Raw genomic sequence first — 13,470 nt, forward strand, 5'->3', positions numbered from 1 at the left:
GGGGGGTCTATAGCTCTTGGCTGATGATGATGGCAGAAAAGTTTGCACTCGTAAAGGGGGAAACGTCCAGACAACTTGAACACCTACAAAAAAAAAAAAAATTCCGAGCAGCGAGATTAGAAACAGCGACGGGCACATCTGGGACTGTGCTGACCGGAGGTAAGTTCAACGTTTCGTTTGAGACGCGAGAGAAGAAGAAAGCGGAGGGAATAGCTTTGGTTTTGAGAGTCTCTCTGCTGTTTGATATTATGGGATGGTCGTAGATTTGTCTTCCTCTATAGGCGCTCCGCACTTCGCAGGCGCGCTCTCGTGCCTGGCACCGCTTGCCGCGCGTGCACGGGCGCCGAGAGGGAGACAGCCTGAGCGATTGTAGCCCTAAATGTCAGCGCTGCGTCACTGGGCTCCTTACAAACCGGGCAGGAAGACTTTTCGGTTATTAGTTCCCAGCAAAAGCCCGCGTCCCCCTCTCTTTCTCTCTCTCTCTCTCTTTCGTCCTGAGCCTCCATCTTAAAGTCTCACCTCCTCTGTATTACCTCCGAATCCCCTCTATTGTTTGCCCGCCACAGAGCTCTTTGTTCATGCACGCCGGATTTGAGTATTCAGAAGAGGGAGGCTCTCGACGATTTACATCATTCAGATTTCTATATAAAAAAAGAGAACATTCAAATAAAGACTGCAATGCGGCCGATATCTCGTCATTCATTGTAAAAAAAAAATATATGTATATATATATCACACGATCCTTCAATCTGAATATGCAGGCTGAGATTTGAGGTGAGACATATCATCGCTATGACAGGGCTAAAACAAGCGCTCCACAACCTACCGCAAAACGTGCAATAAACCACTGCGCTGTAAGTATGTAATGCAAATCTAGCCACTGAATATGCATCAATATTAAAAATAATACGCACACCAGAGCCAACGGCGTCGGAGAACTGAGAATGGCGGAGCGGGTCGTCTCATTACGCATGGGCGGCTTTTTCCACGCAGGAGCCGCGGTTCCCCTTCTCTTCGTGCCTCTCTCCTCCTGTCCCACGTTCACATTAACGAAGCCTCTTTGAGGAGAAAAAAAAAACAAAAAACAAACAAGGGGCTTTTTCAACAAGAGAAAAAAAACGGCAATCAAACACCCAAGAACTGGCTGGGGGGGAATTACTCCGACTGCGGCCGGGCAGGACTATGTAGTAAGCGGGATTTGCATATTTTGATGCGCTAATTGCCTTGATGTATTTAAATATGGCTGCACGTAGCTGATATGCTTGTCTACGTCACCGAACGTGCCCTCGCTGTTAAACTAAAACGTGAATCCGGGTGAATCTAATGGATACGCCTGCAATTAGGCAAAGAGGCGGGGGGGGGGGGGGGGGGGGGAGTAATACGAGAGTGCGCGCTCCGCTGCAGTTTGCTTGTCTTTTTTCACTCACATGGTGATTTTATAACGTGTGTTATTTTCTGAGACATTTATATATACATATATATATATATATATATATATATATATATATATATATATATATATATATATATATATATACATATATATATATATATATATATATATATATATACATATATATATATATATATATATATATATATATATATATATATATAAAGAATAACATTTGGATGAGAGAAAAAAAGGGGGGGAGGACATTTTCTAATATCTGAACACAGCAGGTGCTTCCTGACGCGTTCGCTCCAATGAGAGAGGAACATGGTGTGTGTGTGTGTGTGTGTGTGTGTGTTTTGTTTTGTTTTTTAGCAGAGTAAAGCTTCTCCAACTCGTTTTGCAGGAAAATGTGGAGTTTATAATATATTCGGGGGGCGGGGGGGGGGAGAGAGAGAGAAAAGAAAAAAAAAGCGTGTCATCACCAAGAGAATTGGCTGAAGACACAGGCTGGTACTGGTAGGCTGCTGACAACTAGGTCACCTCATTCTAACTTTTCCGTGTGTGTGAAAGATTTCTCTTATCTTTCTGTCCCTTTCTCTCACTCGAGGCTGTGTGTGTGTGTGTGTGTGTGTGTGTGTGTGTGTGTGTGTGTGTGTGTGTGTGTGTGTGTGTCCAGCCTTGTGTGTGACTCTCATAAGAGTACCTCTTATTAGACCACTGGGAGAGCAAGGTGAATTCATAAGTCCAGTGCGGGCCCACACCGTGCGCACAGATCCAATCAAAGCCCTTTCTGAGCGAAGTTTAAAGTGCTGCATTTCCCCCTTTTCTTTTTATTATACGCCCGATGCGAGACTTAGTTTGGGAATTGCATGTAGCAAATCATTTCCCCTCTGTCTGAAAACCGGTAAATGCGTTCCGTTTGTCAAAGCGCGTTAGCGGAGCGCCTGCAGCAAATTCATTACCGCCCAACTGCGAGGCTCACTTCGTAACCTGGTCAGGGAGAAGGAGGGAGAGGTCCACGCCAAAAACCGCGAACAATGCTGCCTCAGTTCGTGCGTGCAACAAAAGAACCGAGGGAACTTGTTTGAATTTCAGAGCACGTCCTCTCCTCACACAGAAGGATGGACTTTACATCCCCCCCCCCCCGCCCCCAACCCTCCTCCTCCACCTCTTCATCATCATCATCACCCCCTCCCTCCTCATCCCACCCCACCACCACCAACAGGGGGAGAGAGAGAAAAAAAAAAAAAAAAAAAACTTGCACACTGAGAGCTCAACTGTGCATGCACTTTTCTATTTGGTGCTCGTAGACGTTATGGGAAAGTTGTCTCTCTCCCTCCTCGCCCTCTCCCTCTCCCCATCCCTCCCTCCTGCTCCTTCTCTTCGTCTATCATGTGCTTGGGATATGCTCATGCTTTGCACAGAGCAGCTGAAGCACGCCTAATGCAGGCTACTGAGTGTAAGCGGCAATTTTAAAGTGATGCCTCCCCCCCTCCCCCGTTCCCACCAAATAATACGGCTGGGATATGTGAGGGGAACATGCACACGGTACACACGGACCCGGCTGAAACACCGCTGTTCTCCTGCTGCTTGGGACGCTTTCTGATCGACCGCAGTGATTTGACTCACCTTTAGGAAGTAAGTGCAACTTTTGTGCCTCCTCTAATGGGCTGCGTAGAGGCGATCGTGTGCGTAAAAGCTTTCGCATGTGCGCAAAAGTGAAAAAAAAAGAGAGAGTAAAAAAAGATACGGCTGTCTATAAGAAATACATAGTATTTGGAGTAATTCTGTCGAGGCTGGAGATTTGTGGGGATATTCCACGTATTTAGAGGGAAATGTGAAGTTTGTGACTGTGAATGTTTCCTCACACACTTTGGAATTGGGGCGCAACGATTAGACCTTTTGGAACCTTTTAGAAGCAGATGAATTTACTCCAGTTCATCGGTACGCCCTGCCTCAGGTGTGTGATATGTGTTAATACTGATTACTTCCATATTGTGCACTTCATGGCCGGCTTCACGCTCTATGTTCTGTCTCCTGCACTTAAGTTCACTTCAGAGTTTATTCGGCAGAAAATGCGTCTCTGGCTATCTGCCTCTCCTCTCCTATCTCGTTAAAAGTAGTGTTGCCTGAAATTATCATTATTATGTGGCCACATGTCAGTGTTACTGCAGATACTGTCTTCAGTTCGCGTGGTGTCGATATGTTGTGAGAAATGTGATTTCAGGAACGAGTTGTCTGAGCTTATTTCATAGGAATATAAAAAAATACACCTTTACGCACAAAAACACACCAGCAAATCACAAGAAGAAAGAGAAATTATTTTCATCTCTCCTCAGAAAACGAGCTGAAATGTTGTTCTGAAACAAAAGTGGAAAAGTTGGCTTCACTTCGAAAGAATAACGTCCCTGAAATCGTCTCACAATGTCTTGAAAACAAAGCGTGCATTGTGTTGTGTCAGCCGTGTCATTACGCACGAAAACCTCAGTTTTGTTCATATAATACCGCTTCTAATGCGAGCAGAACTGCGCCCCCCTGATATTTGTTTCTGATTTCTCAGCACTGTACAATTAACCTTTACGGAAATTCAGCTGATTAGAATTTCAAGAGGATCAGCAGGTTGTAAGTTTAAAAAAATGGTGCGCTGTGATTAAAGCGTGGCCTCTGTGTGGGAGGCCTGTTCTGAAGCCTCCTTTACCCTAATGAGGTGCGCTTTATAACGTTAAACCTAATGATATGAAGCTGGCCTTGCAGTTTACCATTCATCAGATCCGCATCAGGAGGACAGAGGGATTTGTGGATGTTTTGAAATTGGGCGATGCAGAGAATTTAAGTGATGAGCGGTGCGTGCGTAAAACGTGTGAATTCGGGGCAATTTTTTTCGGGGGGAGAAATCCAGGCTGCTGGCCGGTGACATATGTTGCAGGTGGAACATGAAGACTGAGACACCGAAAAAAAAGAATGTTAACGTTGTGGACACTGAAGGGACGCGTTCGAGTGCTGTTTATTGTAAAGTAATCCCTCATGACTCATATTTGCTCATTAAAACACCTCTGCGTCGCCCCTCCCACCGGCGAAATGAGAGTAAACTTGAAATTGTAGCGGGTGAATGGGACACCTGAAGAAAGAAAAAAAAAGAGAGAGAGAGAGAGAGAAAAGAAACGCTGATGATGCCATTGACAAATAATATGGTGTAAATTTGCCACCACCTGATAGTTCACATCACCTGTTATGCGCACACACAAGCCACACATAGACACACACACACACACACACACACGAGCTCTTACACACATGCAGACAGATATGAACAGAGCAGATGACTGTCGGAAGCTAACTTCCCCCCCTGAGCTGGAAGTGTTTTTCTGGTCCAGCTGAATCAAAGTTGTGCACAAGGTGCAGACTCGGTAACCTGCAGTCGCGTGCTCCTGCGCATGATCCATCACATGTTCCGCTGCCTGTTATTGTTGACTCAGTTACAAAGATCCTATATATTGACCCATTTGTGCCGAGCTATCGGTTTAAACTACTTACGTTTCTGGTGTGGGTGGGTGGGGGTGTGGGGTGTGGGGGGGATGAAAGTGAGCGGGTTAACGCGCGGACACGGCGAAGCGCTGTTGGGCTTTAAATTCGCGTGAGGCGACTTCGCCAGCCTGAACGTCCTCGTAGTCTACCCTTCGGATGCGACGATGACAGGAAAACACACACACACACACACACACACACATGCACGAGAGGCTAGTGTGCATTTGGACGCAAAATCGAGATACTGGAGAGCAGCTTAACTCGCACGGTGGCTCCTCGCATATGAGACGAGGAGCGACGAGCGAGCGGGTGACGGTGTTATTGCGAATAGAGAGAGAGAAAAAAAAAGCCGTCGCCTCTCGGACAGACAGAAGACGCTGGCGCTCAGGCAGCTCCAGGATGCTCTCGTCGTTGAGTTTTTTTTCTTTATTTGTATCATTGTTTAATAGCTGCTAAATATGATCGCATGTCCTATTAAAAGCAGCTCTCGTTCTGTGTAAAAAAAAAAAAAAACCCAACAACATATGGTTTCCCTGTCATCCATTTTCATCCCCTGCGTGTGTGTGTGTGTGTGTGAGAGAGAGAGAGAGAGAGGCTGCTCGGTGCAAGGCGGACTTATTCCAGCGCGCTGTGTGTAATGGATGGAGATGCATGTGCATGGATGGGACGAGTGCGTTTGCGATTTTTTTTTTTTTTTTTTTTTCATGACATCATCGCTGTTACATTGTCGTGGTCCGAGGCCTTTGACCTCACCGGGGTTGGTCCATATTCTGGCCACCCCCAGCCCCCCTATCGTTTGGGGATGGCCCTTATTCCCCCCACTCCTTTTCAGACCGAGCGACCATGCAACCTGCAGAACGGACCCTTTGGCTCAGAGTCATCGGCTTTATCTCTCCTTAAGTACCACGCTGGATGTGAAAGGACAACTTGACACTCTCTGGCCAAAAAGCAAGCTCCTGTCTTTATAATCCGAAACATTTGCGTCGTAATTCCCTGTGCCGTTATTGCACTTTCCACAGGAAACCGGATTTCCCCCCTTCTCCGCCGTGTTTCTTCTCCGCCGGCCTCACAGGATATCTATTGCTACTGCCACAACGACTTAATAGAGGCGAAAGAGCCTTTTGTGGGATTGGATCCATTTGCATTGCAAATTAGGGCCCCTGTGCAAGGATGACTGCACCTTACCCGCGATTTTCAAGGCCTGCTTCAACTCAGTAATATTGGTTAATGTCAAGTGAATATGACATTAACATTGGGATAATATTTCTTTTTTTTTTTGCTGCCTTTTTTTTTTTTTTTGCACCGGGTGTATAACAGTTTGTGCAATAGTGGCCCTCACTGGCTTTGAGGGGATATCTGAGGAATATAATGCACAGTGTGACTCGAAAAGAGGATCCTGGTGACTTTTTTTTTTTTGCAATAACATGATGTGTGATTTATGAGAGATTGGGAACACTTGGGAAACCGGAAGAAGAAAATGACACATGTGGATTATTGCTGAAGATTTGGGAAGTGGGTTGTTATCTTTGGTTATCTAGCTGTATGAGTGTTCTGCTCGTCATAAAGCTAGATAACCGAAAGTAAAAACTACTTCCAGACTCGTCGAGGACTTGAGGAGGACTCATGACATGTCACTCCCCCCCCCCCCCCCCCCCCCCCCCCCACGGAGCACAGATTGTAGATGTTATTATTCATATGACAGACTTGATTTTCATGTTCTATTTATTTCCTTTTTGTTGTTGTTGTTGTTGTTGTTTGTTTTTCTTTCTTCATTTCAGTGAGTTTGTAAGTTTGATATTTTCACCAGGAGGGGCCAAGCTTTTGTTTTTCTTAATTTAATGAACAACTTTCTTTTCTTTCTTTTTTTTTTATCAGGCAGCATAATGTCAATTATTGTTACACACAGGCACATTTTAAACATGTACACACACTCTCTCACACACTCTTTCTTTCTCTCTCACACACACTCTTTCTTTCTCTCGCTCTCTCTCTCTCACACACACACACTCTCTGAACTTTCCTTCAGGCCACATATCGCATGTTAATATTTATGGCCTATTTGATCCTTTAACGTGAGTGTGATTTTTTCTTTTTTTTACATTAGACTGAATTTGTACGCAATTTAAACGCAGGATCATCTCGAGCGTTTCATGGCAATGGATGAGTGACGTCCAGGGGGGCTCCTGTAGAAAACCCACGTGTGTGCCTCCATGCCTTTTTATTTTATTATTTTATTTTTTATTTCACCATGATCGAGCCCGGCCAGGAAACGGCGCTGGCATCCCGAACAGTTCATAATTAGGACGTGTACTGAAGTGACAAAAAAAAAAATTGGGGGAGCGAGAGAGAGGTGGGGGAGCGGGGTTAGGAGAAGGAGGGAGGTGGCAGAAGAGGGAGGAGAGGAGAGGAGAGGAGAGAGGAGAGGAGGGAGGGAGTGAGGGGATTGGGGAGATGGTGGTGGCGGCGGTGGCGGTGGTGGGGGTCGGGCCTGCTTAATTGATTCCGTTAACCGCAGTGCAGGAGATGTGAACGACTGGACGATCCCATTCCCACGCTCGGTGGGGCAAGTGGCGATGCCATGCCCCGGCCCAATATGACAGACAGCGCCGTGAGGGCCTGGAGGGGCTGTGGGAGAGGGAGGGGGGTTGGGGGGATGGGGGCCGACAGGGGTCATGAAAAGACGTCAAGTGCACCAGACTCATCTGCATCCCCAAAGAAAGAGGCGACGTTTTTTTTTTTTTTTTCCCCAGCCCCAGCCGACGCGGCGCTCCTAAACTTGGAGTAGTAACGGTCCTGAATGGGTAATGTCTCGCCAATTGTGCTGATAATGAGGACTGCGGGTCATTATCTTAAAACTATGCGGGGTTTTTATGAATTTGAAAAGGGATGTGCTGCAACTGTGTAATCCTCCCTCTCTCGGGCGCTCCCGAGAATTAGTAACACCGCAGATAATGTTGCACAAAGAGGTCTGGGGCGCACGAAGCGGTGACATGGAGGTGTTTGTGTTTGTGTTTGAACTTGACCATGGACGGAGGAAAATGTGTGTGTGTGTGTGTGTGTGTGTGTGTGTGGAGGGGTGGGGGGGACAGATCAGTACTTTAACTATAAAGCCAACACACATTTAAAAAAACACACACACTGTTTTTGGACACAGTTTCTTAATTCACGCTTTAACCAGGATCTGTGTCGCTCTCATCTGATCATGGATAACATGATGCAGGCCCGTTCGACTCCCACAACTCAGGCTTGTGGCTGCTCTTCCTCTGCACATCTGATCTGTCAGATGATAGGCTCTTCCGGGCGTGGACCACGTGTTTAAATCAGGCCCGCTAGTTTTTTTTTTTTAATGACATGGCTTCGACGGTGCCAGAATAAATTCCCCTCCTCGCTCATCACCTCGCGCACTCTCTGGAAAAAAAAGTGTGTCTGCGCCTGCTTCATTTTTTTTTTTTTTTCAGGGTTTCCGAAATAGCCGATGAAGTCATAGTTCAAATTCGGCATATGTCGAGGATTCTGTGGAGCTGGCTATTTTGCAACAGGGGGATTATTCAAGTGTGGTGTTAAACAGAGCCCACAGTGGCTGAATCCAACACCGCCTCTCGCTGAAAAGGTCTCTCGCCGACTTTTCTCACACCGTCACACAAAACTAGTGTCTCTTGTTCCCGACCCCTGTCAAAGACGGCATATAATACCGGGTCGTTTACCCGAAAGAAAATTTGAGAGCACAATTTGGGCTGAGTAGTGCTGAATAAAACAAGTCTTATTGTCCCCCCAGTTAAGTCGATTGAAATCGTCGTCTAGCTTTATGAAAGGGAACACTGTTTTCAAGTCTGGGGGGCCACACTGAATGTCAACCCAGACCAGAGGAAAAGAAAAAAAAGAAAAAGAAAAAGAAAAAAAAAAACCCATTTGTAACCAAGCCACTGTCTTACATCATTCATTCAGTTTTCTACAGCAGCACATCCAGCTTCATTCTCTGACAAAACCTGAAAAAAACACTGATTCAGTGTCTAATTTTGGGAGCTCCAGTTAAACAATAAATTGCATTAAAATGTCCACTTGTATATTCATATTCATCTTTGGAAAAAAATAAAAAATTCTCATTCAGCATATATTTGGGATGTTTTCAGACAGTTTAACACGGTGTAAACTGCATTACTGGCTCGATAACCTCCATCCACGTCACCCAAAAGTACCACGGTCCGCCCAGTCGAAAAAGGATAATGCAATGCGATGATGAGATTCACTGTTACCAAGAGAGCGAGTCATCACGTGTCTCAAACAGCTGCAAATTACACTTGCATGCATCTCCCACTCACAGGCACTTTGAGCATCCCCGGGCTGCAGTGAGGGGAGATGCTGTACAAGGTTGGCAGGCCGGCTGCCCCGACCGTCTCTGGAGGTGGAGTTAATCACAACAATTTGGTTCAGATTAGTGGTTTTTGATGAGCACAGACAACCGCCGCTTCCTTGAGTCCCTTAAAAATAACGAACTACACCCCCTCTACCTGTGACGATGACGTGGGCTCCATACCTATCACCCTTTCCCTCTACAAATGAGGCTGAATGACTGTGTCCTCTGGTAGCCAAAGCTTTTTTTACAGTATATTATTTTAAAAAAAAAGCGTTGCTGAAAAAGGAAAGGTCCCGCCATGGATTCCACAGCACCCCATTTCCATAGGTTTATAAATACAGGCCGTGTGATTTGACTATGCGCGCAGGAACCGGTGGTGACAGTCCCCTTCTCCTTAGCAAAACGGTAGCTACGTGCTCGGCCGTGCCTTCCTTCAGCGCTCACATGCACATACAGTGCGCCGCAGCCATTGTTGTCACGTGACGTGTTGAGTAACAAAACCATGGCGACCACTGAAGGCGTTTTCATATTCATTGGACGGGCAATCAGCATATTTTATGTGAGCGTGCCCGGGGTTTTTTATGTGCCTCCCCTGCGCCTCTGTGCTGCTGTGTACGGCAGGTGCAGCAGCAGGTTTATAATATGTATCGGTCCAGGGTAATTTCTGTGCCAGACAAAGGATATGAATATAGTCGTCATGTGGATGCCATTTGTTAATACATGTGTTGCATGGCTGTGTGTTTTTTTAAACATTTTTTTTTTTATGCTACTCGTTGAGGCCCCTTTCCTCCGGATTGTTTTGCAATAACGGAGTGGACGGACGTGTGGCTTTCTTTTTCCAGCGAGAAAAGTTGTCAGGTTCGGTGTCATCTGCGGTATCATCCAGTCAGAACTGCTTTATCTAGGTTAACCGAGCAGAAACGCGGGGGCTATAGCTTCATCCTCCTGTGGCTCGGGATGGGGCGAGAGGCTCCTTGTGCGTCTGCGGTATGCATGTCCGTGTTTGCATGTGTGTATGCTTCCCTGCCATTAACCGACACCAGGCGTCTCGGATAGCCAGCGAGGCCACTACATCATGTTGACGAAGGGGTTGGGAGGGTGGTTGGGTGGGGTGGGGGGTGGGCAGGGGGACAATAGCTGTGTCTCAGTCAACAACGTCTGTCTGTCTGGCTTGGGCCATGTCTCTCTCTCTTTCTGTGTGTGTGTGTGTCTCCTGGACGTGAACTTGAACTTGAGACAGGCAGCCAGACACCATCTGTGCACCAGGGGTAATGAATTCAGCGCATTCATGGCTGTGGAGCAAGCCAGGCCACCGCCGCCCATTGATGAGCAGATGACCCCTATAGTCTGAGTTAGCTCTTCATCACTAATAGAATTCAACAATACCAGCTGGTAGTAGGGGAGTTGATTTTGGCTGTTTGCCTAAAGAGAAATAAGAGCAGTGACGGAGGCTCACATGCATGTGTGCCATGTGTGCGTTTGCATGCGACTGCGTGCCTTGTCAGTGTTTGACCGCGTGTGCATGGAGCTCTGCATGTTTTCCTTCCTTCTTATTTTTTCTTTTCTTTGTCTCACCATATAGCTTATGCAAATTAATTGACATACACCCTCTCCCTACCCATATACTGGCCCGCTCCCTATTAAAGCATTGGCCTGCTATTTTAACGACGGAGCCATGCCGAATTTATAGCCCTGATAATTGAAAGGGCCGGTTCAGTATTCCCCCTGATAAAGGGCAGTAAGTGAGCGAGGCATAAACCTTAAACAAGCCAGGCACAATGTGAATTCCTGCAGGCCCTCCTTCTCCGTCTCCTCCTCCACCTCCTCCTTCTCTTCCTCCAGCTCCAGCTTCTGTCACAATCACAGGCGCACACACACACACACACACACACAAGCGCACACACGCATGCGCACACACAATAAGGCTTTTCCCTCTGGTTGGTGTCGCCACGGCAACGGTAGGTGAGATCACCGTGCGCATGGCAGCATCAGCCCCTGCCAATGCAGGACAGATTCCTGGTTTCTCTGTGTGTGTGTGTGATTTTGTGTGCGTGTGCATGAGTGTGTAGAGTGCTCCATGCAAGAAACTAGAATGCCACCCACTCCCTGTCTCCATGGCTCAATGTAGACATGTAGTATAGTGTTTAAATGTGCTCCCCGTCACTTAATGGCACACGTTGGGTAACTGAGGCTTCTCTAGTTTTCGCCGTATATTGAGGTCATTATGTTAATTGTGTGAGTCCCAAGGTGACGTTTACGTACAAGCCTGTAATTCTGAATTGTCCTTCGCCCAACACACAAACACTCAAAAAGGTGTCGCTGGCTTCATTAACGGTGTCACTGCCGATTAACAGTGATCTGATTGACCTCCCTCCATAACAGGCCAGCCAGCCATAACTTGCCAATAATCCACTGAGGAATGTCATGGTTGGGCCCTTTTTAATGACATCATGCATGGCCACTTGAGCGTCTTGTGGGGACCAGCGGGCATGCTGTGCTCTGCCACGCTGTACGGCCCTCCCCTTAAGCTAACTGCGTGGATATGCATGGCCGACGTGTTAGACAGGCACCTCGGGCTCTCGCACACTGTCAAGGATCCATACGTAACGTAGGGTGATCGTGTGTGAAAGTGAGCGAGTCGTGTTGTCTGTGTGTGCAGGTTTGTTGTCACCGTGTGATCACTCAGAATACGGGGCAGGGTGTGCAGCAAGTGCGTACGGTCAAACGTTTATAGCTTTACCACCAAGTGAAACTTAGAGCTAGAAATGAGTCCCGGAAAATGTGCCAGCGTCAGTGACACAGATGCTCCAGGAGTAATTTTATGATCATCTCTAAATATAGCCATCCTTTTTTGAAACTCCGAGCTCGTGTTTAGTCCCTTAATTATCCATCACGACGACAGTTGTAACACGTGAGACAGAAGCAAAGCCAAAACCGGTTGCTCCCAAATTGATACTGTTGACGCCGAAGTCGCATGCCTTATTAATCACAACGACGCATCAGCATGCCTGCTAATCAGCCACAACGACTCCCTACATTCCTCTTATATTTTAGCACTGAAATGGAACCTGAGGACTGTTTGTCAGAAGAGTTCGATCCAAGGCAGGAGAGAGGGATGTGAGATGTGTCAGACCCTCCTAGAGTTGTGTAGCTATTTTGATTCCGAGGTGATAACTGGTCATTTCATTCTTTGAAATGTACGAATATGTTTAATCATCCACAGACATTATTCAGATAAGGCAGTGGCCATCTTTTCTCTGTATTTTTCAAGTGTAAACACATGCAACATTACAATAATGAATCTATACCGCTAATGAAAGCAACGCTGTTTGAGCTGACCGTGACGTTTGCATTACCCTCGAATTTAAGATAACTGTGTTGCCACATTTTCACATGATGACACTTGCAGTCGACATATTGCTATAACCCTTTTAATTTTTGATACAAAATCTAACTGCACTAGTTGCTGACTTTAGTTCAAAGATGAACAGATGCAACACGATACACATTTTACATATATTACCAATTATATCAAAGCCGACAATAGGTATGATATAGTTTTCAGCCGTGTAGCTGCATGATTAGATATCAACACTGTGGCAGCAGCCGTGTGCATAAAGGCTATTTTCGCTCTACATGTCTAAGGCTGGCTGTAGACTGTCTTCTTGGGTATCTGTGCTCCGCTGGCTTATGATTATGCAAATGCTATGCACTATAAATAAATTAGTATAATTGCATCTGAAATATGCTTTGAATCTCCCTCAAAGATGAAAGGGTGTAAATAATACATTTCGTGTCACTACATTATTCATCCTCTATTAATTACAAACATCGGGGTGCTCAGTCTCAACATGCCATATGCTATACTCTACATTTAAGTGGTCCTCGTGTCGGTTTTTATATACGGTGCACTGTATGTACGTCCACAGTCTGTCAATAGAGCATACCTCGTACTAAAGGTGAAAGCTAATTGTCTCTCACTCTCTGTTTTCCCATCAGGCTTTTGTTGTTGAATTGATAATTAATATCAGATACAAGCTCCGACTCCTAAAAGCACAGCGTCCCCGTATACACGGCCTGAATATCCTCATTTTTTCCCCCTTAATAATATGCATAAGCACGCCTGTATTATCTGCCATGGCACAAGAGGCGGGGCTTCAGAAAACATTAAATAAGCATAAATACTGTAGACGTG

At 46.1% G+C, this 13,470-nt stretch overlaps 2 long non-coding RNA genes across 2 annotated transcripts in view; one reads left to right on the forward strand and one right to left on the reverse strand.

The window, feature by feature from the left end:
• The window catches only part of LOC115581918 (uncharacterized), a 6,137-nt gene extending 4,853 nt beyond the window's left edge, over positions 1 to 1,284 (reverse strand). The window contains exon 1 of the long non-coding RNA XR_003984080.1: positions 915 to 1,284. This is a non-coding gene — a long non-coding RNA (uncharacterized LOC115581918). The remainder of the gene's footprint in view (positions 1 to 914) is intronic.
• Positions 1,285 to 2,671: 1,387 nt separating this feature from the next.
• Positions 2,672 to 13,470, forward strand: part of LOC115581916 (uncharacterized) — a 39,224-nt gene continuing 28,425 nt past the window's right edge. Inside the window, exon 1 of the long non-coding RNA XR_003984078.1 lies at positions 2,672 to 3,034. This is a non-coding gene — a long non-coding RNA (uncharacterized LOC115581916). The remainder of the gene's footprint in view (positions 3,035 to 13,470) is intronic.

This window comes from Sparus aurata, chromosome 5 (genome assembly GCF_900880675.1).
Source record: "Sparus aurata chromosome 5, fSpaAur1.1, whole genome shotgun sequence".
Classification (NCBI taxonomy): domain Eukaryota; kingdom Metazoa; phylum Chordata; class Actinopteri; order Spariformes; family Sparidae; genus Sparus; species Sparus aurata.